Source organism: Vigna umbellata, chromosome 7 (genome assembly GCF_029865625.1).
Source record: "Vigna umbellata cultivar VRB3 chromosome 7, Vumbellata_1.0, whole genome shotgun sequence".
Classification (NCBI taxonomy): domain Eukaryota; kingdom Viridiplantae; phylum Streptophyta; class Magnoliopsida; order Fabales; family Fabaceae; genus Vigna; species Vigna umbellata.
Genome location: NC_142171.1, coordinates 17253967 through 17280249, shown reverse-complemented (window position 1 = coordinate 17280249; position 26283 = coordinate 17253967). Strand labels below are relative to the sequence as shown.

At 36.1% G+C, this 26283-nt stretch overlaps 2 long non-coding RNA genes across 5 annotated transcripts; one reads left to right on the top strand and one right to left on the bottom strand.

Annotated features, from left to right (window-relative positions):
- Positions 1–2657: 2657 nt before the first annotated feature.
- LOC148195268 (uncharacterized) lies at positions 2658–10054 on the bottom strand. Of its 3 annotated transcripts, none has more exons than XR_015780925.1 (4): positions 8995–10043; positions 8402–8532; positions 3009–3106; positions 2658–2930 (listed from the first exon to the last, which is right to left on the bottom strand). It is a non-coding gene; the product is annotated as an uncharacterized LOC148195268 (long non-coding RNA). The 3 variants fall into 3 exon arrangements; XR_015780926.1 differs by lacking the exons at positions 2658–2930; positions 3009–3106 and adding exons at positions 4015–4328; positions 6129–6220; positions 6326–6392 and having other exon boundaries at positions 8402–10054; XR_015780924.1 differs by having other exon boundaries at positions 8402–10041.
- A 9719-nt stretch (positions 10055–19773) lies between these two features.
- On the top strand, positions 19774–25970 carry LOC148195267 (uncharacterized). Of its 2 annotated transcripts, XR_015780620.1 has the most exons (7): positions 19774–19938; positions 20036–20149; positions 20328–24666; positions 24899–24934; positions 25141–25233; positions 25327–25423; positions 25692–25970. It is a non-coding gene; the product is annotated as an uncharacterized LOC148195267 (long non-coding RNA). The 2 variants fall into 2 exon arrangements; XR_015780619.1 differs by lacking the exon at positions 19774–19938 and having other exon boundaries at positions 19949–20149.
- Positions 25971–26283: the final 313 nt, after the last annotated feature.

Below are 26283 nucleotides of genomic sequence, written 5' to 3'. Positions count from 1 at the left end.
CTATTTTACACTACAACTTGAAATTTTTACAACTTGGTAAAATTTTGAGTTTACAAGGGTCTTACAAACGGTTTTACAAAAATGATAACCGAACGTTCCAAAATGAACTAATATATATACAGTACTAAACTAACGAGCGCTCTAAGGCTCGGCTTTAACTTCAACTTCCACCAGATTTGCATCCTCCAAATTTTCTTCTTCCAGCATGACTTCAAGGGATGCATCGCCATCTGCTCACATCCACAACGGATGATCATTGCATTTTGACAAGACGGAAACACATGGACAGTAGACAACACAAATGGAAAACGCAAGGGTAAGCTTATACTGTTTAATTAATACAACACACATACAGTTCGTAATTCGATTCACACATACATCAAGTAACTTAATCATGTAATTTAACATAGAAAGACATATAAGACAGACCGTCCGGACTGTATGAACCGTGTAGCTACAGGCGTCCTTGCACCCGAGTGATGTAGTAACTGGGATACCCTCAACAGCTGCCACTCGAGGTTAATCCTTCGCCCCTGCTAAGTGAGGGATACGAAAGACCTCCTGCCATTCCCACGTATGACTACTCCCTTCTACGTGAAGATGAGCATCACGGAATATCAGGATGGACCAAGCCAGCATTAGCTAACCATAGTCATACTTTACCAATTCAATCTTTCAATATATATATATATATATGAGACGTTCCTCCCTGGAACGCTCGTCCAAAATCCAACATCATAAATTCAGTTCTCATAGTGTTCACACTTTAACTTATCATATTCCATCATCTTTTACATCATTAAGTTCAGGAGTCAAAAATAACGAACACTCAATCCATTGAAGAAGTAGGACGAACGTCCAAATAAAGTTACTGGATACTCAGGGAAATATACAACAAACGTAATTTTCTATTTGGCCAGTTAGATGAACTGACTCGACTTGAAGTGTACTGGTACTTAGAAAATATTTGTGATAAAAGCATGAACCATATTTAATACAAAATGGAGTGTCAAGAATACTTAGAATCATATTTGAAGATGGTTGCATAATGAAAACTAAGGCCAGAGATTTAACGAACGTACGGAGAATGAATGTCCAATACTTTAGAACGAACGCTATTTTATCAAATAATTACTCAATTAGTACGAACGCGAGGTATGAGACCAAGCGAGATTTAGAATGGACGCTCGTGATAAGACCGAGCCCATTATTAAGAACGGACGCTGGACATAAGGCCGAACGCTATGAATGACGAATCGCTCGACATAAGGCCGAACGCTATAAAGGACGAACGTTCGACATAAGGACGAACGCTATCAAAGACGAATCGTTCGACAGAAGGCCGAACGCTATTTAGGACGAACGCTTCGGTATAAGACCGAGCGTTACTTATTCATAAAGTTTTAAATATTTAAATACTGCTGAGCTAGACGAACGCTCAGACATTCAATTTGGGACGCTCGTTCATGAGCAGAATTCCTTCCAAATGAAAGAATCCCAATCTAAGTTATTTTACTGAAAACCGAACAGTCTAAGACCGTACAGTGACGAGCGTCATTTATCAGAAGGGATGATTTGAAATTTCACATTTTTCAATCTTAACAGAATTTTCCAGATTTCCAATTTTATAAACTTCATAATTTTCATTCCAGATTTAATTCACTGTAAACATCATCATCATACAGATTTCAACATTTTAATCATTCCAACTATACAATAACCATACTCAAGTCATACGTAATCAAAATCAACATGTCTTTCAATCAAAATCAACAACATATATAATACATACAAGCAGTGCTCGTTCATGACAGATCAATCAAAAACCAGAAATCATATCAGATATCAGAAAACTTCCATAACAGCTAAAACTTCAGATTTTTCATACATGCAATTCAGAACATATAACATACAGTATCAATTAAACATATAAGCTTCCCTTACCTGATCTAGCAGTGCACTTCCAATTGCTTAAAGTTTCTCTCGTGCTCTCACGGCTTTTTATCAGAAATTCACTCAACCACTTCAACTTAATCTAACACACCAAAACCGTAAACAGATCAGACTTCTAACTCATACATGCAACCAGAATTTTGGTTTGCAGGAACTAAATGGACGAAGGTGCAAAAACGAGAACTTACCAGTTCAGTTCTCAATTCTGTTCGGATCAGAATGAGGTTCACAGTGCAGGGAAGGTTTCTATGGTGTCTGAAATGAGATCAGAGGTTTGATAGTGAGTTATCTTAGAGAAAAGAAGAAAACGGTTTAGAGAGAGGGTAGAGAATTTGGAAGCAGAAATTCTGAGAAGAAGATGAAACATGCAGGAGGAAGAGGGAGAGTTTTTCAGAATTATTTTTCTCTTCCCATTGCAGAATAAACTCCCCAACCTCCACACGCCACTTGTCTCTCACTAACCATTCTCAGAATGCTCAAACCGTGACACATGGCAGGCGCATGCAGTGGAAGTGTGAGTGCATTTTGACGTGTCACGGTGCATTAAAATAGTGATCAGAGAATGAATTAGTGTGTATTAATTTATCAGGTTCTCACAATATAAAATATTTGTTTTATTATATACAAACCTGTGTTATTTATTAGTTCTATTATTCAAAATAAAAATATAAAGTATTAAAACAAATATAATGAAAACAAAGGTCTCAAAAAGAATATGCAATACTTCAATATATAAATAAAAACTATTGATATAATAATATTTCAAAATATAATCTTTGAGTGTCAACTACGTGTCATGACATGACATTGCTTTATAAGACAATATATACAACCATAACATATATATCCTTGTACCTATAAACATTTACATCACCATAACAACCTATAAGCATGTACTGATTACATGTAACATCAATCTTCCCTAACTTCAATAATTTGTTGTCACGATATGGTTGATATACGCAATTAAGAAAATACTGCAACAAAAAAGATAATATAAAATTAGTCAATTAAATTTTTACTACAAATTAATTATGATAATAAAGATAACTTACATCCATTGAAATTATTCCTCCTTCACATCATGTAATAATTTCTTTTATACATCGGCACACGTAATATCCACAATCATTCATTGTCATTGATTTTGATCCTGACAAAAAATGTAACAATGAGTAAAGGCATCCCATCAGAAAGCATCACATTACAAAAGCTGTCAACAAAGAACAAAAGTAGAACCTTTGAAAAATATCAGCATCAAATTCAAGACCGTGACATTCAATTGCTAAATTAAATGTATAAGTATTTGGACTCAATACACCAAATCAGTTTAACCGACATATGAAAATCCAAATAGCTCTATTCCAGTATACAACAGCGTTTAATATAAAGTTAAGCACATTACCCATGGTAATGGATATATGTATGTATCAACAACCAATACTCAAAAAGCCTTAAACCACTTAAATACAATCAATGGTTTTTTGAACATATTAGAAATGAATGCACAACAACTATATGAACAACTGGAATACTTGAACATAACATATAAAGTATGCCAAGATCTTTAAAATTAACTAAACAACAGCACCCCACATCCATCCATCAAGCATTTAACATCATAACACATTCAATTTTTTTTTAAGTTAAAGACCATACCCGCACGTGAATTTTCAGTCCAACCCCATTAACTAATAACTGTAACAATTATACATATATCCTTGCAAATACAACGTTTTTAATTGAGAAACAAAGCAGGGGACAAGACACAAAACTTGCATATCTAGAATGTAAGAATGTTTTTGGCCTTCCACATATTAGAAAGCTAGCACTTAAAAATGTTTTTCACTCGAGGATAACTATACAAGTAAGCACAATTAACATTGATATTTATAAATAATTGAATTTTTCATATAATTTCTGTAACATCCCAATAAATGATAATTACCATAGATCAGAAGTAAATTACATTTACAGTAATTATAGTGCAGTCTTAAGATTTACAGTAGCTGCTCTGAAAGAAAACAGCACATTCAGCAATTTACATCAACTGCTCACGCATTTTAAACTGAATGTGCAGCACTTTACAGTATTTAGAAATTCATAAAAGGTACAAAACCAGTTACTGGACAAACGTTCTGCAGAAATATACAGTCAACGTCCCAAAATGCTATACAGAAAGACTAAATACTACTAATACTGTATGAACAGCGCTGCAAAACTATACACAGAACTATCAAAAATACAGCACTGAAAAGTGACTAAAGCTAATACAGAAACAGGTCTCTACTGCTCAGCTTTAACTTCAACTTCCACAAGGTTGGCATCCTCCAAATTTTCTTCTTCCAGTATAGTTTCAAGGGGTGCCTCACCATCTGCTCACATCCACAACGGATGATCATTGCATTGACAAGACGGACATACAGAAACAATAGACAACACAAGGAAATTGCAAGGGTAAGCTTAGGTAATTTAATTCAATAAAATCAACATAATTTAACTTATAAAATCAGTCATACAATTCATACAACATTAAACACATATCCATTCAAACAGTAACTCATCCAATTCTCATAATTAAAGACTGTCCGGACTGTATGATCCATGTATCTACAGGCGTTCTTTGCACCCGGGTGATGTAGTAACTGGGATACCCTCAACAGCTGCCACCCGAGGTTAACCCTTATCAGCCCAAGTACTATAAGGACTAGGGCCTCCTGCCATTCCCACGCATGAACTACTCTCCTCTACATGAGGATGAGCAATCATGGAATATCAGGATGAACAGCCATCAGTAGCTTAATCCATGGTCATACTACACTACTTCTCATATTCACATCATGGAGACGTTCCTCCTTGGAACGCTCTTTCATAATCCAATCCAATAAATCCATTCCAAATACCATTCGCATATATTCACAATTTCTCTTATTCAAATTTTCATTCTGTGTTCACTCTCTTTATTTTAAAGAACGTTCATCACTCAATAAATAGGGACGAACATAATACATTACTCAAACATTCACGTTTCTGAACAAAAGAAACGTACCATTTATCAACTTAACTACATTACAACACTTAATAATTGGAAGAAAACTGATCTGAGAAGAGATGAGTAATACTTAGAAGAATCTTAAATCTAAAGACTCCAGGTAGAATCCAAAGGATAAAGCCAATAATAAATATTTAGATAAACAATCAAATGTAATTGAATTCAGAAAAACAACACTGTCAGTCAAAGACTGAACGTTAATTAGCAATTTGAACGAACGTCATATACGTTCGCTCACGAAGCAATAATAAGACGAGCGTTCAATTATAAAAGCAAACATTGCTCAGGACGAACGCCAGGTCAATGACCGAGCATCAAATAGAACGAACGCACATAGAAACAAATGTGCACGGAAACGAACACGCATGGGAACGAACGTTCAGTATCAGACCGAACGCTAACTGGGACGAACGCTCAATCTAAGATTGAGAGTTCATTTGGACGAACGCTCAGTATAATACTAAGCGCCCCTTATGACGAACGCTGGTAAACAAAACCGAGCGTCCTAACTATACTTCACTTTACATTTTTAATGGTTGGACCCGCTAGGCTAAGCCGAACGCTCACCTAACTCTTAACACCAACAACGCTCGTTCTTGATCAGGTCCTTTCCAAATGAAATAGCCCTTATTCTAAGTGATATTCCAGGGAAACCGAACGGTATAAGACCGTTCGATAACGAGCGTACATGATCAATCAGAGAAGATCAGATTTCCAGATTTTTCAGACACTATACTTCACAGTTTTTATACGATTTGTAACTTAGAATTTTCATCTTCACCATAAATCTTATACATTACAGAATTCATATTATCTCCTCAAACTATACAGAATTTTCCATCTTTCCAGTTCAAACATATCACCATCAACATACAGTAAAAATCATCTTTCCAAATTATACAGAATTCAATCAAATCTCAACTCATACATATCATTCTCTGCATACAGTTCAAACAATAACATCATCCACATACATTTCCAAACTTTATCAATCATATACAACCAGTACAACAGACTCGTACATGCATACTCCAAAATTCATACAATTCAAACATCCAGTACACTTCATTACTGTCATAAACATCAACCAAGTATTAAATCAAATTACTCAAGCTTCCCTTACCTGTTACTGCAGTGTACTTCCAATTGCTCAGAATTTCACTCTTTCACTCACGGCTTTCTATCCAGAAATTCACTGAACCACTTCTACTAAATCTAATACACCAAAAATCATAACAGATCAGACTTCTAATCCTGCATGCAACCAGAATTTTGGTTCGCATGAACTAAGTGGACAATTGTGCAGAAACGAGAACTTACCAGTTCAGTTCTCAATTCTGTTCGGATCAGAATAGTGCTCACGGTGCAGGGAAACTTTCTCCTATGTCTGAAATGAGATCAGAGGGTTTGATGGTAAGTTATCTTAAAGAGGAGATGAACAAGTGCAGAGAAATTTCAGAGAGAATTTGAGGTTAGAATTTTCGAGAGAAGGAAGGTGATTGCATGCAGAGAATGGGAAGAGTTTTCCTGAAAATTTACTTCCTTCTTTCACAGAAACTAACTCCCATTCTCCATACACCACTTGTCTTCCATTATCATTCGCAGAGTGCTTCCACTGTGACACATGGCAGACACATGCAGTGGGAATGTGAGTGGATTTTGACGTGGCAAAACGCATCATAAGAGTGATCAGAGAGTGGTTTTGTGTGCTAATTAAATCAGGTTCTCACAATTTCCAATTTGTATAGTTATTCAATAAATTTAATTAATGTATTTAACTCCATCAAAACAAATAATTTTATACTGTTCTTTTATTAGTATAACAGTAGTAATTATTCAGTATGTTACAAATATAAAAATGTTAAAGGACAATAAACTTTTACCAGTAATAATAAGAATAAAAGGTTTAAATATAACGAAAATAAAATTTCTGTAATTTAAAATTAGTAATGATTGTCTACTAAATGAAGATATTTAATTGATTGAAATGGTGCTAGAACTAGGACAAACTTATTACCGTAACTAGACTAAGACCAAGCCTTGGTCAGAATAAAGTCTTGTAATGAATAAACAAAGAGAAGATGATTGTAAACAAAGAGAAGAGGATTGTCCCACTTCGCCACAATTCGAATTTTTGTTTTAAAGAAAAGAAAAAGCGAAAAGTTGAAGTAGAACAATGATGCACCTCGAGGCTAGTTGTATGATTTGGTATAAAGATTCAAGGGAAAAACATAAAGTATCTGCAGTACTAAGAAGCATGGCCTATATGCACGGTCATAGTAAAGATGCAGAGATATTGTGACCAATTTTGTACTAAAATATTGGATTCCCCATGCACCGAGAGATACAGTCTGAACTTTTTAAAATAATGCACCTAATTCATTAACCCATTACTTAACTTATGAAATCTAAATCAGTTAACACATATCAAAACACATTGAGGTTATGGTTATTAAACAGATTGAAGATAAGATGATTACTGTTATTCTTAGATTTAATAAATTAAGACAACCTAATCTAGTTCAATTAAGCATGTATCGGATAATAAGATTATTCATTTTAAATCAACATACTATGAATCAGACTTGTAACCACTTTCCGCCAACCTATTACTAATTTTCAACCATACTTTAGTCCAAACAGACAACTCCTCCGAAGGAAAACATAAAGGCATCATATGCTGGCTGCACTTAAACAACCAAAGATTTAGTCACGTGAAACATCTAGGAAATAAGAAAAAAAAGACTCAAACCCATTAATAAGCATTGCACTTAAATTCTAGTAAATTCTAAGACGTCTAAACTTCCAACAAGATCACAGAACCACTTCCCCCACTCTCTCTCTTTCACTTGATAGATTCAACGTCACTATACCCTTTTCCCAAATCAGTTTATGAACAGGCCAAACAGAGCATATAATGAAAATTTCTAGAACCCAAACACAAACTACTTACCATTTCATCAACACCAAACTTGATGGAATTTAACATAAATTACATAATTCATCAAGTGCGACTCAAACCACTCACATTTACACTATATTTCAATAAAACATACAATCACCCAATGTGTAATGACATTCTAGTTTTCAATCAACATTTCAACCCACCGTAAACACAAGGCACTCAAATAAAATCTTTATCAAATAAAACAAATAAAGCAACAAAACACTCAATATGAAAAATATATCAACCAAAACCCCACTACACCACACACGCATCTAACTAGATACATTTCTTCTAATAATAAAATCATTTATTCAATGCAATGTTTAAAGAAGTGTCCTTCTTGCAACATGCCCTTAAAAAGACAATTATGGAAAAACCCTATAATCAACTACAATATACTATAGGAACAACTTCATTTTGGTCACAAAAAAAAGGAAAATAAAACATACCGAAGCAAAGGTTGGGCTATCAGTAGCAACACATCTTGTGCAATCACAAGGTACCCAGAACAGGTCACTTCCGGTATCAAGCGCCACCATGAACTTCACTCCCGATGTCCTATTTCAACTGTCGTATGAATCTCCAGAAGAAAAAGAAAAGGATAAAGAAAACCAGAAACCAATCTCCAAGAAAAAACATTACTGACAAAAATTCGTAACATCACCGAAATCATTAACAAAGAATGGTCAAACTTAAACATTATTCACATCTAAATAGTAATTTCTTCTTTCTAAACATGGCCAATCTCATTCAAAATTCAAACCTTAAGTCATTGTCACTTCATTAAACTGATAACTAAATTATTATAAAGAAATTATTAATCAATTTAAATTAAAAGAAGAATCTAATTTTCAACTCTTCATACACTAATTTTCACATTATCAACAATTAAAAACGGTTTCAACATAATTATTAACAAAATTCAATCTTCCTATCATTTTATGGTTAGAAAAGAGTAGGAAGAGATTATATTTAAATTAAAATCTTGAAAAATAAAACTTTAAATAATGACAATAGAAGAATCAAAGAGAAGAAAAGGTACAATCCGAGGGAGCTGATGCGGAAGGTGGAGTTGCCATCGGAGAAAGCGAGACTGGCGTCGATTTGAGAGAGTTTGCGGCCACGGAGGAAGCGATCGTGGTCGGCCAACTCAGTGTAGTAGTCGACGGTGCCCTTATCGGGAGGAGGGGGATTCTGGCAGCGGTGTGGGACCACTTTTTGACGGGTTCGGAGTGGCGGTGGTGCATGGTGAACGTGTAAACGTGGTCGTGGCACTAGCAAAACTCCTAGAGGGAGATGAAGGTGACAACAACGACGAAAACGAAAACAAGCATTTTCTTCGTTTGGCACCTTTACGCTAACCCTCTCCCGATAAATCCCGCATTGCTTGGTGGAGCCTAGGGTTTGGCATGGTGGAACAAGAGAAGATCTTGGCGTGACGTGACTGACATCTTGGATCGAAACAGTGTCGTTTATGGTCACTGTGATTATGTCTGTATATGGAGTGAGCGACTGCTTTATAATATGAAAATGCCAAAGCCATGTGAGTGGGTCTCACCATCGCGCTTTCATTTTTTAACGCTTTCCAGCTCTCCAATGCGTGCAAGTCGGCGACTTTCAGAGTGGCCTCAGCTTGTCGTTTCTCAGAGCGAGGGCGAGCGGCAGCGGTGATGGCAGAGTCAACCTCTCTCTCCAATGTCTCAACTCGTTGCTGGAGCAGTTTGATGGAGCGGGCTTGGTCAGCGGTAAGGAAGGCTTTGGAGAACGTGTCTTCGTCGATGAAGATGGCTTTGGTGAGAAGAAGCTTCTGGAGAGATTCGAGATTGCGATGCAGGGAAGAGAAATTAGAATTGTGAAGAGGGAAAATGTGGTTGTAGAGGGAACGCGAAAATGTGATTTAGGAGATATTGTGATAGGTTTTTTAAAATTTGGGGGCAAATACGAACTGAAATTTGGGGGCAAATACGAAGTCAAATTTGGGGGAATGGGTTTGATGAATCTAAACGAAGTGAAACTGAAAATTTAAAAAACGAGGGAAAATTTTGGCTGAGGGTAGAAAGAAGCTCCCAAAGAGAAATGTAAAAGAGCACGCAGCTGTTTCAAATAACGCTATCTATTGTGTTGAAATAGACTGCGTTTTTTAAAACAAACGCTATCTTTTAGCTTATTTTAAATTATGAATAAAAAAAATAATATTAATTATTTATAGACAGTGTTTTTTTTAAAAAAGCGCTATCTATAGTCATAGGTTTAGATAGCGTTTTTTCAAATAAGCGCGATCTATTGTTTCGTGCATTAATAGATAGCGCTTAAGCGCTATGTATTGAGCGCTATGTATTGAGCGCTATCTATCATCAATTTTGTAGTACTCAAGAGAATTGCTACTCCTTACATGGTTTCCCTTCCAAAACCGCCAATATTTCGAAGACTGAAACTTCCACTTCGAAAACTGAAACCTCCACTTCTATGTTTTTTGAGGATGAATATCAAGAGTATTTAAGGTTAAAGTCTAACAGCTTGGCACAACCATCTCAATCTCCCAATACATCAACAGCCTGCGTTTCTCAATCTATGGAATGTCAAAATTCATGGGTAATTGACTCAGGTGCTTCTGATCACATTTCTGGTAATACCTCTTTGTTCTCATCTATTTCCTTTCGAGAAAAACCTCATTTCATAACCCTTGCAAATGGATCTAAAACTTCTTCCAAAGGAGTCGGTCATGTTTCTTTGTCTCCCTCCCTCAATCTCAACTCAGTCCTTTTTGTCCCTAATTGTCCTTTTAATTTAATTTCCTTAAGCCAGTTGACTAAAATGTTAAATTGTTCAATAACCTTTGATCATAAATCTTTTGTTATACAGGAGCGTGGTTCGGGGAGACAGATTGGAGAAGGATATGAAGCTGGCGGATTATACCATTTTGGATCTCGTCCAAGGGTGTCTTGTGTTGCTGCTCCTAATCCTAAAGTGCTACATGATCAACTTGGCCATCCTCATTTGTCCAAATTAAAAAAGATGTGTCCTGAACTTAGTGGTCTCCAAACCTTAGAATGTGAGTCATGTCAATTAGGAAAACATGTTAGATCTTCCTTTCCTAAAAGGTCTCAATCAATATGTAATTCTAGTTTTTCCATCATCCATTCTGATATATGGGACCTAGTCGTATCTCCTCCTTTGGTTTTAGATATTTTGTTACCTTTATTGATGAATATTCAAGATGTACTTGGGTTTATCTTATGAAAAATCGTTCTGAATTGTTAGCTATCTTTACATCCTTTTTGAATGCAATCAAGAATCAATTTGGTCAAGTAATCAAAATATTAAGAAGTGATAATGCAAAAGAGTATTTCTCATCCTTCTTTTCTGCCATCTTGAGTTCCCATGGTATCTTACATCAGTCTACTTGTCCTCATACACCACAACAAAATGGTATAGCAGAACGAAAAAATAGACACTTGGTTGAAACTGCTCGTACCCTTTTGCTTGGTGCCCATATTCCTGTCCATCACTGGGGGATGCCATCTTAACTGCATGTTATCTTATTAATAGGATGCACTCCTCCTCTCTTGATAATAAAGTCCCTTTCTCCATTTTGTTTCCTAATGATCCTCTCTTTCATACATCTCCTCGAGTGTTTGGCTGTGTATGTTTTGTTCATGACATGTCTCCAGGTCTACACAAACTCTCTGCTCGCGCTCTCAAATGTGTCTTCTTAGGCTATTCTCGACTTCAAAAAGGATATCGGTGTTACTCTCCTGAAACTAAGAAGTATTACATGTCTGCCAATGTCACATTCTTTGAACAGACTCCTTACTTCTCTCCATCTGTTCAGGATGTTTCTATCCTCCAACAAGTCCTTCCTATTCCAATGGCTGAGTCAAATAGCTCCACTGTCTCTGTCATTCCAAGTCTTGATCACAATCCTTCTACACCTGTTTCTCCACATACTGAGATCATCCCACACAGGGCCCCAATGGATAGTTCACCTCCCCAAGACAATGGTGAATCTCCTACTTCAGATTCTTCTCCCTCGTTACCTCCTCCCACGCCTCCTGGTGCAAATGATTCAGCATGGCCTATTGCCCTCAGAAAAGGTACTCGTTCCACTCGGAACCCTCATCCCATTTATAATTTTCTAAGCTATCATCGATTGTCGCCCTCCTATTTTTCTCTTTTATCCTCAGTGTCCTCTGTTGTTATACCCAAGAATGTGAAAGAAGCACTTGATCATCCTGGATGGCGACAAGCTATGATTGCAGAAATGCAGGCTCTTGACCATAGTAATACTTGGGAGCTGGTGCCCCTTCCCCTAGGAAAAAAGGCGGTTGGTTGTCGATGGGTGTATGCAGTTAAAGTTGGCCCTGATGGTGAAATTGATCGGCTCAAAGCTCGGCTTGTTGCAAAAGGTTACACTCAGGTTTATGGTCTTGATTATTGTGACACTTTCTCTCCTGTAGCCAAGAAGACTACTATTCGTCTCTTCTTTGCCATGGCAGCCATTCGTCACTGGCCACTTCATCAATTGGATATCAAGAATGCCTTCCTACATGGTGATCTTGAGGAAGAAGTTTATATGGAGCAACCTCCTGGGTTTGTTGCTCAGGGGGAGTCTGGTATGGTATGCAAATTGCATCGATCTCTATATGGCCTCAAGCAATCCCCACGTGCTTGGTTTGGAAAGTTTAACTCCATTGTTCAAAAATTTGGGCTAAAACGCAGTGAAGCAGACCATTCAGTTTTTTATTGTCATTCTTCTCTCGGGAAATGTGTTTACTTAATAGTATATGTTGATGATATTGTCATTACAGGAAATGATGCTGTTGGAATATCTCAACTAAAAGAGTACTTGTGTAGACATTTTCAAACCAAGGATCTTGGAAGTCTCAAAAATACTTCTTAGGCATTGAAGTAGCGCAATCAAAAGATGGAGTTGTAATCTCCCAAAGGAAGTATGCTCTTGATATATTACAAGAAACAGGCATGATTGATTGTAGACCGGTAGACAGTCCCATGGACCCAAACCAGAAATTAAGGACAGAAGAAGGTGAATTATTCTCCGATCCAGAGAGGTATAGGAGGCTGGTTGGCAAACTGATTTATCTCACTATTACAAGGCCAGATCTATCCTTTGCAGTTGGAGTGGTTAGTTAGTTCATGCAGGCTCCATGTGTTGACCATTGGAATGCTCTCATTCGCATTTTAAGGTATGTAAAGAAGGCTCCCGGGCAAGGATTGTTATATGAAGATAAAGGAAGCATTCATGTCTTTGGGTATTGTGATGCAGATTGGGCAGGTTCACCTATTGATAGACGGTCTACAACAGGATTTGTGTTTTTCTGGGAGGAAACATTATTTCATGGAAAAGTAAGAAACAGAATGTAGTAGCTTGATCAACCGCGGAAGCCGAGTATAGGGCAATGTCATCATTAACATGTGAACTTATATGGGTGAAACAATTCCTTCAAGAGCTTAAATTTTGTGACATCCATACTATGAAGATGTATTGCGACAATCAAGCTGCTCTCCACATTGCATCAAATCCAGTGTTTCACGAGAGGACTAAACATATAGAAATTGATTGTCATTTTGTTCGTGAAAAGTTGTTGACCAAAGAAATATGTACTGAGTTTATTGGGTCAAACGATCAACTCGCAGATGTATTGACTAAGTCATTAAGGGGTCCTCGGATTGAGTTTATTTGTTCCAAGCTTGGTACATACAATTTGTATGCTCCAGCTTAAGGGGGAGTGTTAGGATATTTATCCTATTTTATCATCATTATAGTGTGTCAAGGGTTACCCTATTTATCATGATTATATTGTGTCTAGGATTACCCTATTTATCATGATTATATTGTGTCTAGGGTTACCCTATTTATCATGATTATATTGTGTCTAGGATTACCCTATTTATCATGATTATATTGTGTCTAGGGTTACCCTATTTATCATGTATTTGTGTATCAATTTATTCTTATAAATAGAAGATTGTGAGAGGGATCAATTAAGCCCTCAAGAATTATTTCTTTTCAATCTTAAGTAAATTTTTTTCTTAAACACTAAATTTTCACATCAGCAAGTGTCCTTGTATGTTGACCTGGTATTGGTGCATGTTGATATATATTAGTGTGCACTGAATGTTGTATGTTGACCTTGTATGTTGACATCTATTTCAGATATGGGTTTATGGAAACAGTTTTGAGGCCTTCCTTGCTGTTGTTAATCCCAGAAAGGAAGTACCTGAATAATGGGCATAAGAAAATGCTATACCCAAGGACTTGAATTGTCTCAGTGAAGATGCTAGAGCAAAAAGTTACATACTTGAAGAGCTCTCAAAGATTGCAAAGGAAAAGGTGTTTTTTTATGCTTTTCTTATCATCATCATCTAAACTGTTGTATTTGGAGACTTACTGGTGAAACTTTAAAGGAAGGTTTAGTTGTTTTAGATTATGTCTTTCTTCAACTATCTTCATCCTTTTTCATGGTTGTAGGGGTAGAATGACAGTACATTTGAAGCATCCTTGATAGAAGAAAGAAACGCTCATACCCTAGCCATATTCCCTACCGAAATTGGTGAGCTTTTGTTTATCAAATTTCAAAATTCTACAATTTAGTGAGGTGTGTGGTAGATAATATGTACAACTGTTTTGTGCATACACATGGATTATGGCTTTAGATTCACGAGTTGGTGGTGCGGCAAGAAATTGTGATCCAGCCGGATGGGGTCTTGCTCTGGTCCGTACTCCAAGTACAACTATTTCTTCAGTCAATGAGAGATAATTGGTAGGTTGTTCTTCAGTCAATGATGAATCACAATAGGATTCTATATATAATAGGGCACCACTCTATTTTTATGAGTATTAGTTATGCACTTTGATTATAGTGTTTGCAGACACCAGATTTTGGATTTTGGAGTTTTGCTCTAGATTACTTGGAGTTTTTCTCAAGGTTACTTGATAGCATTTTGAATTTGAATCATGGTTAAAAAAATCATCTCATGCATGTGTATTTTGAATCCATTTAAATAATGTATATTTAACTTGTCTATTGACTTATATTCTCTTGTGATTAATGGGAGCTTGATATGCAAGTCGAATATCTCTATCAATATTTTCTCTTAAAACTTATAAGCAATGCATGGCAGTGAAACAGTGCAGGAGAAGCTGATAGGAAAACGTTTTGCAAGTATTTCTTCTTCAAATAATCAAGAAACAACATCAATTAAAGTTAATCACAATTGTCACCACCTCCATCCTCAACTATGTAATCATTTACTCTCTTTTCCTTTTCACATTACTTTTCTCTAAAATTGTTGTCTCATGTTTTTATGATGGGCACCTACTGACATGGTTGATGGATATTTTATTGATTTAAATTTGCTGACATCTTTTGCATGTAAATCACACTATCATTTATCTATTACTATATTTTTGGGGGACACCTCTCTTTTGGATTTGTGTTGGTGTTGAGCTCTCTGAACTGTTTTATATGGTGAGAACTAAGAACTACATGCACAACTGTACATTACATGTTTTGATGACTGATTTACTTTTGCTGTATGTTTAATAAATTGTGTTCTGACTCAAGATTAAAGGTGAGTGCCACTTTATTGCTATGCATTGATATAAGCTGGTTCATTCTTTGAGTTCGGGTATAAATGAGTAATATGCAAGAAATTTTGCTGGTCATTGGTGTAAAGGCTATAATTTGGTGCATACTTTGAGTTCTACTATAAATAGGGGTTTGTATGTTAGAAATTTCACAAGGCATGGATATAAGCTGATGCATTCTTTGAGTTCTGCCTAAAGGTATAGAGACAATGACTAGTCAGAGGAGTTATTTAATGTAAGAGTCAGAAGGTCAGATCTTTACCCTTAGATCTTAAGTGAATAGTATGGTCTAGAAAGTAAAAGCCATGCATCGTTTTTTAAATGACACGTGACCTTTAAGATTGACAAACATGAAACAACATGTATTGGTTTTTTTGTTTGTTTTATGCCCATTAAGTAATCTGAATTCAACATAGTAATAACTTATGCTTCCTTTCAAAACAAAAAATAAAATTTAGAGAAATCAAAATAAAGACAACCATTTAAAATTTTTATACACAATTAAATAATAAATGAAATCATTTAACTTAAATAATGAGTGTTCAAACTATAAAATTTAACATTTTAATAATAAATATTTTTTTACACAAAATAGTCTTTGTCACATTTAAAAAATAACTGAATGATTAAATTTATGTTTAAATATAAAATCTGTTTTAGTTTGTAAAATATTTAAAATTAAAATGAATATAAGGTATAAGAAAAAAAAATTCATTGGACGGTCAACCAATGTGGCTAGCGAATCTAAAAGGCAACCGAGAGGGTAGTGGTGTCTTTTCACCGTGGTTGGTTAATAGAATCTAAAAGGCAACCGAAGAAGAGGGTAGTGGTGTCTTTTCACCTGGAAAGGTTAATAGAGGTGGCGCCAACATAATGTCACGTGGCAGTGCATTAAATAAGCTCTCAGTCACACATCACTTGCCACCTCACGGTAACTCTTTTCCTTTTTCTCTTCGAGTTTTCTTTTCTCTCTCTTTAGTTCTCAATTCGCATTCATTATGCACTCATCAGAGCATCGTTCTTCTCAGCGTGCGGTTCCGTTGCAGCAATGGAGTTTGAGTGCCCAACCGCCGCATCGCTCAACTCCGCCATGACTACGACGAGGCCTCCATGGAGCGCAACAAGAGCTTCTTCAACGCCTTGCAAGTTTCCTCTCTCTTATCTCTTATTTTTTCTTCTTTATCGTTCTTGCTTTAATTTGAGGTCTGTGTTTGTTTGATTGACTTCACCAATGGCATTTCGGCTGCATTTTCTCTTTTTCCTTTTCGTAATTTCATTCGTCGCGTATCTTCTCAGCGTGCGTTTTCGGTTCCGTTGCAGCAATGGAGTATGAGCGCCCAACTGCCGCACCGCTCAACTCCGCCATGACCTACGACGAGGCCTCCATGGAGCGCAACAAGAGCTTCTTCAACGCCTTGCAAGTTTCCTCTCTCTTATCTCTTATTTTTTCTTCTTTATCGTTCTTGCTTTAATTTGAGGTCTGTGTTTGTTTGATTGACTTCACCAATGGCATTTCGGCTGCATTTTCTCTTTTTCCTTTTCGTAATTTCATTCGTCGCGTATCTTCTCAGCGTGCGTTTTCGGTTCCGTTGCAGCAATGGAGTATGAGCGCCCAACTGCCCCACCGCTCAACTCCGCCATGACCTACGACGAGGCCTCCATGGTTTCGTCAACGCCTTGCGGGTTTTTTCTCGCTTATCTCTTATCTTTTCTCTTTTCTTTACCGTTCTTGTTTTAATTTCAGATGTCTGTTTGGTTGACTTTGCCGTTCTTTGCAGTTTGGGAGTTGTTTTCTTTTAGGTAAATGTTTTCTTTTGCTATTATTAGTATGATGTTTTCCAATGGGTTGGGTTGGTTGTCGTATCACTGGTTCACCTTGTTGTTGCTGGTTTATTACACAAGTCACTTTTGTTTATAGTGAGTACACAAATCACTTATGGTTGTCACCTGTGTGGGCTTTTGCACCAAAGTAGGCAAATATGCCTCTAATATTACCAAAATGGGCAAATTCAAACCATATTACGAAAATGGGGAAGTCGTGAGGGGCCCAAACGACTTCAAATGAAGAAGTCGTGCCCCTCCTGCACGACTTCACACTGTTCATAGCAACAGTGTTGAAGTCGTGCACCCCAAAAACGACTTCTGGGTCCTGTAATCGATTACCATTTTTTGGTAATCGATTACACAATGTTGAAATCCTGACCCCTGCAAGACTGAAAATGGACGAGCGTTCAATGCAAATGGACGAGCGTCCACTTCTCCTGCCGAGCGTCCACTTTTGGTGCAAGGCGGAAGAGACGCTCGTCCAGGCAGAAGCGGACGCTCGTCCAGGCAGAATAGGACGCTCGTCCAGCCAGGCAGAAGAGGACGCTCGTCCAGCCAGGCAGAGAGAACGCTCGTCCAGAAAGCTAAGAGGACGTTCGTCCATCTAGCTAAGAGGACGCTCGTCGAGATGCGCTCAGTGGACGCTCGGCAGGAGAAGTGGACGCTCGTCCATTTTCAGTGAACGCTCGTCCACATACAGATCGTCCGCGCCCGGGCGCGCGATTCTTTCAGAAAGTTTCAACACTCTGTAATCGATTACCAAATCAATGTAATCGATTACAGGATCCAGAAGTCGTTTTTGGGATGCACGACTTCAACACTGTACCTATGAACAGTGTGAAGTCGTGCAGGGGGGGCACGACTTCTTCTTTTGAAGTCGTTTTGGCCCCCCACGACTTCACTTTCGGTCAAATTTTGCCTATTTTGGTAATAAAGAAGGCATATTTGCCTACTTTGGTGCAAAAGCCCACCTGTGTGCAAACAACTTCTAATTATAATGTTTGGACCTTCCCTTATAGATAAGACTTTGTAGAAAAAAATAATAAGAACCTCTCAAGTGGTGAACAAGTTTACCTGTTCAAGTTTAATTCATGCTGTAGAAAGTTACAAAAATTAATAGAATCTAAAAGGCAACCGAAGAAGAGGGTAGTGGTGTCTTTTCACCTGGAAAGGTTAATAGAGGTGGCGCCAACATAATGTCACGTGGCAGTGCATTAAATAAGCTCTCAGTCACACATCACTTGCCACCTCACGGTAACTCTTTTCCTTTTTCTCTTCGAGTTTTCTTTTCTCTCTCTTTAGTTCTCAATTCGCATTCATTATGCACTCATCAGAGCATCGTTCTTCTCAGCGTGCGGTTCCGTTGCAGCAATGGAGTTTGAGTGCCCAACCGCCGCATCGCTCAACTCCGCCATGACTACGACGAGGCCTCCATGGAGCGCAACAAGAGCTTCTTCAACGCCTTGCAAGTTTCCTCTCTCTTATCTCTTATTTTTTCTTCTTTATCGTTCTTGCTTTAATTTGAGGTCTGTGTTTGTTTGATTGACTTCACCAATGGCATTTCGGCTGCATTTTCTCTTTTTCCTTTTCGTAATTTCATTCGTCGCGTATCTTCTCAGCGTGCGTTTTCGGTTCCGTTGCAGCAATGGAGTATGAGCGCCCAACTGCCGCACCGCTCAACTCCGCCATGACCTACGACGAGGCCTCCATGGAGCGCAACAAGAGCTTCTTCAACGCCTTGCAAGTTTCCTCTCTCTTATCTCTTATTTTTTCTTCTTTATCGTTCTTGCTTTAATTTGAGGTCTGTGTTTGTTTGATTGACTTCACCAATGGCATTTCGGCTGCATTTTCTCTTTTTCCTTTTCGTAATTTCATTCGTCGCGTATCTTCTCAGCGTGCGTTTTCGGTTCCGTTGCAGCAATGGAGTATGAGCGCCCAACTGCCGCACCGCTCAACTCCGCCATGACCTACGACGAGGCCTCCATGGTTTCGTCAACGCCTTGCGGGTTTTTTCTCGCTTATCTCTTATCTTTTCTCCTTTCTTTACCGTTCTTGTTTTAATTTCAGATGTCTGTTTGGTTGACTTTGCCGTTCTTTGCAGTTTGGGAGTTGTTTTCTTTTAGGTAAATGTTTTCTTTTGCTATTATTAGTATGATGTTTTCCAATGGGTTGGGTTGGTTGTCGTATCACTGGTTCACCTTGTTGTTGCTGGTTTATTACACAAGTCACTTTTGTTTATAGTGAGTACACAAATCACTTATGGTTGTCACCTGTGTGCAAACAACTTCTAATTATAATGTTTGGACCTTTCCTTATAGATAAGACTTTGTAGAAAAAAATAATAAGAACCTCTCAAGTGGTGAACAAGTTTACCTGTTCAAGTTTAATTCATGCTGTAGAAAGTTACAAAAATTAATAGAATCTAAAAGGCAACCGAAGAAGAGGGTAGTGGTGTCTTTTCACCTGGAAAGGTTAATAGAGGTGGCGCCAACATAATGTCACGTGGCAGTGCATTAAATAAGCTCTCAGTCACACATCACTTGCCACCTCACGGTAACTCTTTTCCTTTTTCTCTTCGAGTTTTCTTTTCTCTCTCTTTAGTTCTCAATTCGCATTCATTATGCACTCATCAGAGCATCGTTCTTCTCAGCGTGCGGTTCCGTTGCAGCAATGGAGTTTGAGTGCCCAACCGCCGCATCGCTCAACTCCGCCATGACTACGACGAGGCCTCCATGGAGCGCAACAAGAGCTTCTTCAACGCCTTGCAAGTTTCCTCTCTCTTATCTCTTATTTTTTCTTCTTTATCGTTCTTGCTTTAATTTGAGGTCTGTGTTTGTTTGATTGACTTCACCAATGGCATTTCGGCTGCATTTTCTCTTTTTCCTTTTCGTAATTTCATTCGTCGCGTATCTTCTCAGCGTGCGTTTTCGGTTCCGTTGCAGCAATGGAGTATGAGCGCCCAACTGCCGCACCGCTCAACTCCGCCATGACCTACGACGAGGCCTCCATGGTTTCGTCAACGCCTTGCGGGTTTTTTCTCGCTTATCTCTTATCTTTTCTCTTTTCTTTACCGTTCTTGTTTTAATTTCAGATGTCTGTTTGGTTGACTTTGCCGTTCTTTGCAGTTTGGGAGTTGTTTTCTTTTAGGTAAATGTTTTCTTTTGCTATTATTAGTATGATGTTTTCCAATGGGTTGGGTTGGTTGTCGTATCACTGGTTCACCTTGTTGTTGCTGGTTTATTACACAAGTCACTTTTGTTTATAGTGAGTACACAAATCACTTATGGTTGTCACCTGTGTGCAAACAACTTCTAATTATAATGTTTGGACCTTCCCTTAGATAAGACTTTGTAGAAAAAAATAATAAGAACCTCTCAAGTGGTGAACAAGTTTACCTGTTCAAGTTTAATTCATGCTGTAGAAAGTTACAAAAATTACAATAGTTTTGGACACTCACAAACAATACATAACACACCACTATAACACTGGAAAATTGAAAGAATTAGACCATCTAGGGTGCCAACATTGGGATCTTGTAAGGTGATGGTTATTGGATTTGCCTGATTTTAACAATCATAATGAGCTTTTAGACCATCACATCTAAGGTGCTAAGTTTTTGAAGGGTTATATGAATCATGCAAAGAGTTAAAGTTTGACACTATGAATTCTCGAGCTTTGAAGTTAATTGGTTATGGTGTTGAGAATTTTAAAGTTTATGTACTTTTTAAGTCTAACTAAGTACTGTTTCTTTGTACTCATGTCATGTCCATGATTTTATACAACTAGTGCTAAATTTTATACAATCTGCCACGATACTTAATTTTACTTACTATATTATTTCCCACCAAAATGTCTAATTCATGTTTCTCACTATTTTTTTTTCAAAGTGGTGTAAATAGTTATGGTGTTTTCTATGCGTTCTACTGGCTTGTAAACACAAGGCAAATAAATAAATTTAAAATAATTCAGAGAGTTTTTAAGGGTGTTAATTGAGAAAAATAAATTAATTTCAGATCTTTCTAAGCTAATTGTATTTTTTTTATTGTATTTTTTTTATTAAGTTGTGTTTAGGGTCTAATTTTTTGTTTTTATGACATTTTTGATTTACAGTGTAAAATTCTTGATTTTGTAAATGTGTTAATACAATGATTTTAGCTATTATTTTAGGGTAATTCTAATTTTGATTAATTCTAACTTAGTAAACACTATAATTCTCAATTTAATTCCTAGATATAGTGGAGATTAATAATTGTTCTGTGAATTCTACTCCATTAAAAAAGAAACTAGGATCTTATTGTGTTGAGAGTTAGTTCACTGTCATTTCAATTTAATGATTTTAACTAATAAGTTCTTTTATTTATAATTTTTACTAACGAGCCTTTGATTTTGATCAAGTTTCTAGCTTTGTTTTTGTTTTTGCATGCGGTACATACTACATAGTATTACAACTATGTGGTATTTTTTTACTTGAATAATAGTAAATAAATAAAGTCAGATTTTATATTTATAAAGTCAGGTTTTATATTTTCTCCCAAATGACTCAAATATGAGTTCAGTTAAGTAATTTTAAAGTCGTGTGCATAGTTACTTTGTTATTAGATATCACTTTTGTATTTAGTTGCAGAATAAATGTATGAGTGTGACTTCCTACAGGACTATGCAGGTAGCTTTCTTAATTAAATTCCTTGGTATGTTTCATTGAGCTGCTGAAACTTTACATTTATTCTGATGTCTACTGATGAATACTTGACATATGATGCATTGGAATTTCTGGTGCTGCATTCTTTTGGGATATCTTCATATATATTATATTTAATACCACGTGTTTGCTACGCTCAACTCATTATTTAAAATCTAATATTAACAAGAATTGTAGGATCTTTTTTGTCTTTGATCTATTCGGTAGCATTAGTCTAGGCATAAGCTAGTTTTTGTATTTTTAGTTTCAAGTTTGTAAATACCTGTAGTCATAACATAGTTAGATGAATTTGAAATTGCTTAGTTATTGTTTAGTTGATTATAGTAGTATTAGGTTTGTTCATATTTTATAAGTTCATTCTAATTTATAGTTAGTAGATTAGTTTTAAATTAATGAATTTTTGTATAGTATTTATTTGTATTGTTTTTAAGCTTTTTACATTAATTTTTACCAATTAGAACTTGTTGAGATGGCTTCTGTTACATTTCCCTTGGTTTAGTAAGTCATAATTCTGCATAGCTTTTAAACATGCGTAGTTTTAGTGGATAGATTTTAGTGAATAGGTCAAAGTTCGAATCTATCATCAATTATAGTAGTTAACTTTGTTTCTAGCTTTCATTAGTTGTTTGAAACCTGTAGGAATCAGGTTAGTTAGTTTTTAAGTTTTGTTTGTAGGAGTACTTAGTGTCAGGTTAGTTAGTTTTTAAGTTGTGTTTGTAGGAGTACTTAGTGTTATGTGCTGTTTTTTTTATTTAATCCAGTTTCTTAGATTTATATAGTCACATTTTATATTTTCACCCTTATGAATAAAATATGAGTTCAGTTAGTTCAGTTAAGTGATTTTAAAGTTGTGTGCATAGTTACTTTGTTATTAGGTAGTGTTAAAATCATATTTTAGAACTAGTGCAGTTTTATTAACCTTATTTTATTAGTTAGTGCTGTAATTATTAGTAGTACAGGTATATTTTGATTTGCTAATGATTCTTAGTAACTAGTTCAGTCTTTTGTAACCTTTTAACATTCAAAACTTGTTTCGGCACTTGAGGTTTTATTATAGGGTAGTTACAATTCTTGCATTTTAACTTAGACTGTCAAGTATGTTAGGCTTTAGGTAAACAAATTTTTAGTTTGTGATAGAAATAGATATTGTAGTAGTTCTTAGACTCGGCACTTGAGGTTTTATTATAGGGTACTTACAATTCTTGCATTTTAACTTAGACTGTCAAGTATGTTAGGCTTTAGGTAGACAAATTTTTAGTTTGTGATAGAAATAGATATTGTAGTAGTTCTTAGACTGTTTGAACCATTTTGAATATGTTTAGATAGCTTTTATGTTGTATATATGACATATTAGTGCAATTTATAGTTTCTATGTAGTACAACTTAAGATGAACCTGTTAAGTATATTGTATTTTTGTTGGCATATCTATTATTGATCCAGTTTCAGGTTTTTATCCTTGATTATAATGTCAGTGTTGCTGAATTGCTGAGTTTTTGGTTAAAATTACTACAATTCAGTTCAAAACTAGTATAGTTAGTAGTGCAGTTCAGTTTATATTGTAATTTTGTACAATTTGATAAAACAAAAAATAGTTCAGTTGAGTTTGTCTGAACTATTTTTTAGTTTAACTCAGTTTAGACAAACTAGTTTTTAGTTCAGTGTAGTTTTTAATAGTGTAGTGCAGTTCGATTTGATTTGCCCACTCCTAATATTCGGTGGTGGTAGTGATCCACAGGATTCTTTGGTCCATGCTTAATTTCCTTAACAATCAGCTGAGTGTTTTATCCTTTGAGTATGTCAAGCTTCTAGAGAGAAAGTAGAGCGTAGTGTGCTTTGTCAGGTAAGTCTATTGGCAGATTGAGAGAGCTTAGCCTAACTGACTTGCTAATTGTTTCTTGTGCAGATTGCTTAAACTGGAGTGCAATCAACATAACAAAAGAGAAAATTGCTATTGCATTTACTTCAACTTTTAAATTTGTTTACTACTACGACATTCACTTCCAATATTTTAAATTTTTTTTGCTGATTTATGTGCATATGTCAGTTTGTCCAGTTTGATTTTGGTATATTCTTGATTGCCATTTAGTTCCATCTTAATTGCAGTCTAATTGGAGTCAAGTATTTTTGAGTAGACAGCAGCAACAACACCTCAGTGTGGAGCTTGGAGCAGGCTAGAAACAACCATCCAAATAGGAAAGTTGTCTAACTTACCCTTGTTTTGAATTGTTGCTTCGGTTTTAGCTCTTAAGTGATAGTATTGAATGGATACTTTACTGATTGAAGTTTAAATATCTGTGCAGCTTTGGATTCATGAGAATAGGAAGGTTAATGAACAAGATTGCAAAATCAGACCAAAAGAATTGAATTAAGGGAGCACAAAGTTGTCCAAAAACAACAAAAGTGGAGCACGTGATTTTTGTTTTCCTTTATTTTGTCCACAAAGTTTAGCTTTATTTTGTTTCAACATATTAATTCTAACTCCTTTGGCAGCCTTCTTGGGTAATTGATGAAGAATTTAGCATGGGTTAGCGCGAGAAAAAATCTGCACCAATTGTGACTAAATCTTCAGTTGAACAATACGGTTATTATGTTAATCTTTTTTCCCTTAGGTGATTCGTAGTTGATTGTAAAACTTGGTTTCATGAGTTGAAGGGTTTATCGTATGACAGATTTTCCTTTTGTACATAAGTTTGCATATTGGATCCTTGTTTATATGTTTTGATATTTTGTTTTTTTGGATATAATATGATAATATTTTTATTTTCTAGCATTTTGTTCTTTTGAGCTTAATTTATATATATACTGGTTTGCAGGGTGCCAATCCAGGAGAATGAATTTTGAGCATGGAGGTAAATTTTATTTTGAATTCCCTTTCCTTCTGTGTTCTGTGTTTCTTCCATCTTAATTTTGCTGCTCTCTTGGAAGTAGTTACCCTACATGTGGAGTTTTCTGCAGTATTCATGTTTTGAACTCTTTTGGTCTTTCTTGGCCCTAGATATGAAATTGATCATCATTTAGTAACAACATTTTTTAATTTCGCTTATTTTGGGCCTAGCTTTGTGCTTTGGTGTTCCTACAAAAGATCGCATGTCAAAGGACCTCATCTGTCGAGAAATCCAATTAGAAGCCGCGAGGGAGGATCGAAAAGGTGTTAACTGTTAGTCTCTACGATATATTTTTTTTGCAATTGTTCTATTGCAAATGTTTGATGATTTTTTTGATGTTACTTATGTTATTACAGACATTGGGTCAAAGCAAATACGGATCCGAACCTGTGCTCTGGATGTCTAGCAGTTTGGATTTATTCAAGTAGAAACTCGAGTTTTACAACTCCCAAGGTAGATTATTGTATATCTATGCTACTACTCTGTAATTTTTATCATGCATTCTTACTATTTTTTTAATTTATTTTTTTTGTTTGAGATAAGCTATATACAGAGTTGTAGTTTTATCAATTGTTTGTCCTACTAATGTTTTGTTCAATATAAAGTTGTGTTCAGTTGGAGATCAAATTTTTATTATGTTTTGTGAGGCTAACTTGGCCTAAGTCTATTGACAGATTGAGAGAGTTCAGCCTAACTGACTTGCTAATTGTTTCTTGTGCAGATTGCTTAAACTGGAGTGCAATCAACATAACAAAAGAGAAAATTGCTATTGCATTTACTTCAACTTTTAAAATTGTTTACTACTACGACATTCACTTCCAATTTTTTAAATTTGTTTGCTGATTTATGTGCAGATGACAGTTTGTGCAGTTTGATTTTGGTATATTCTTTATTGCCATTTAGTTCCATCTCATTTGGAGTCAAGTATTTCTGAGTAGACAGCAGCAACAACACCTAAGTGTGGAGTTTGGAGCAGGCTAGAAACAACCATCCAAATAATAGGCAAGTTGTCTAACTTACCCTTGTTTTGAATTGTTGCTTCGGTTTTAGCTCTTAAGTGATAGTATTGAATGCATACTCTACTGATTGAAGTTTAAATATCTGTGCAGCTTTGGATTCATGAGAATAGGAAGGTTAGTGCAGAAGATTGCAAATTGAGTGCAACTAGGATCTATTTTCCACGTCAATTGTGCAAGACCGGGAAAGGGAGAATTCTTTATCTTGTGCATTGTATCTTGCAATCTGTTTAGCCAAGAGGATATTAAGCTGTGTGATATATGTGTGCAGGATTGGAAAATCAGACGAAAAGAATT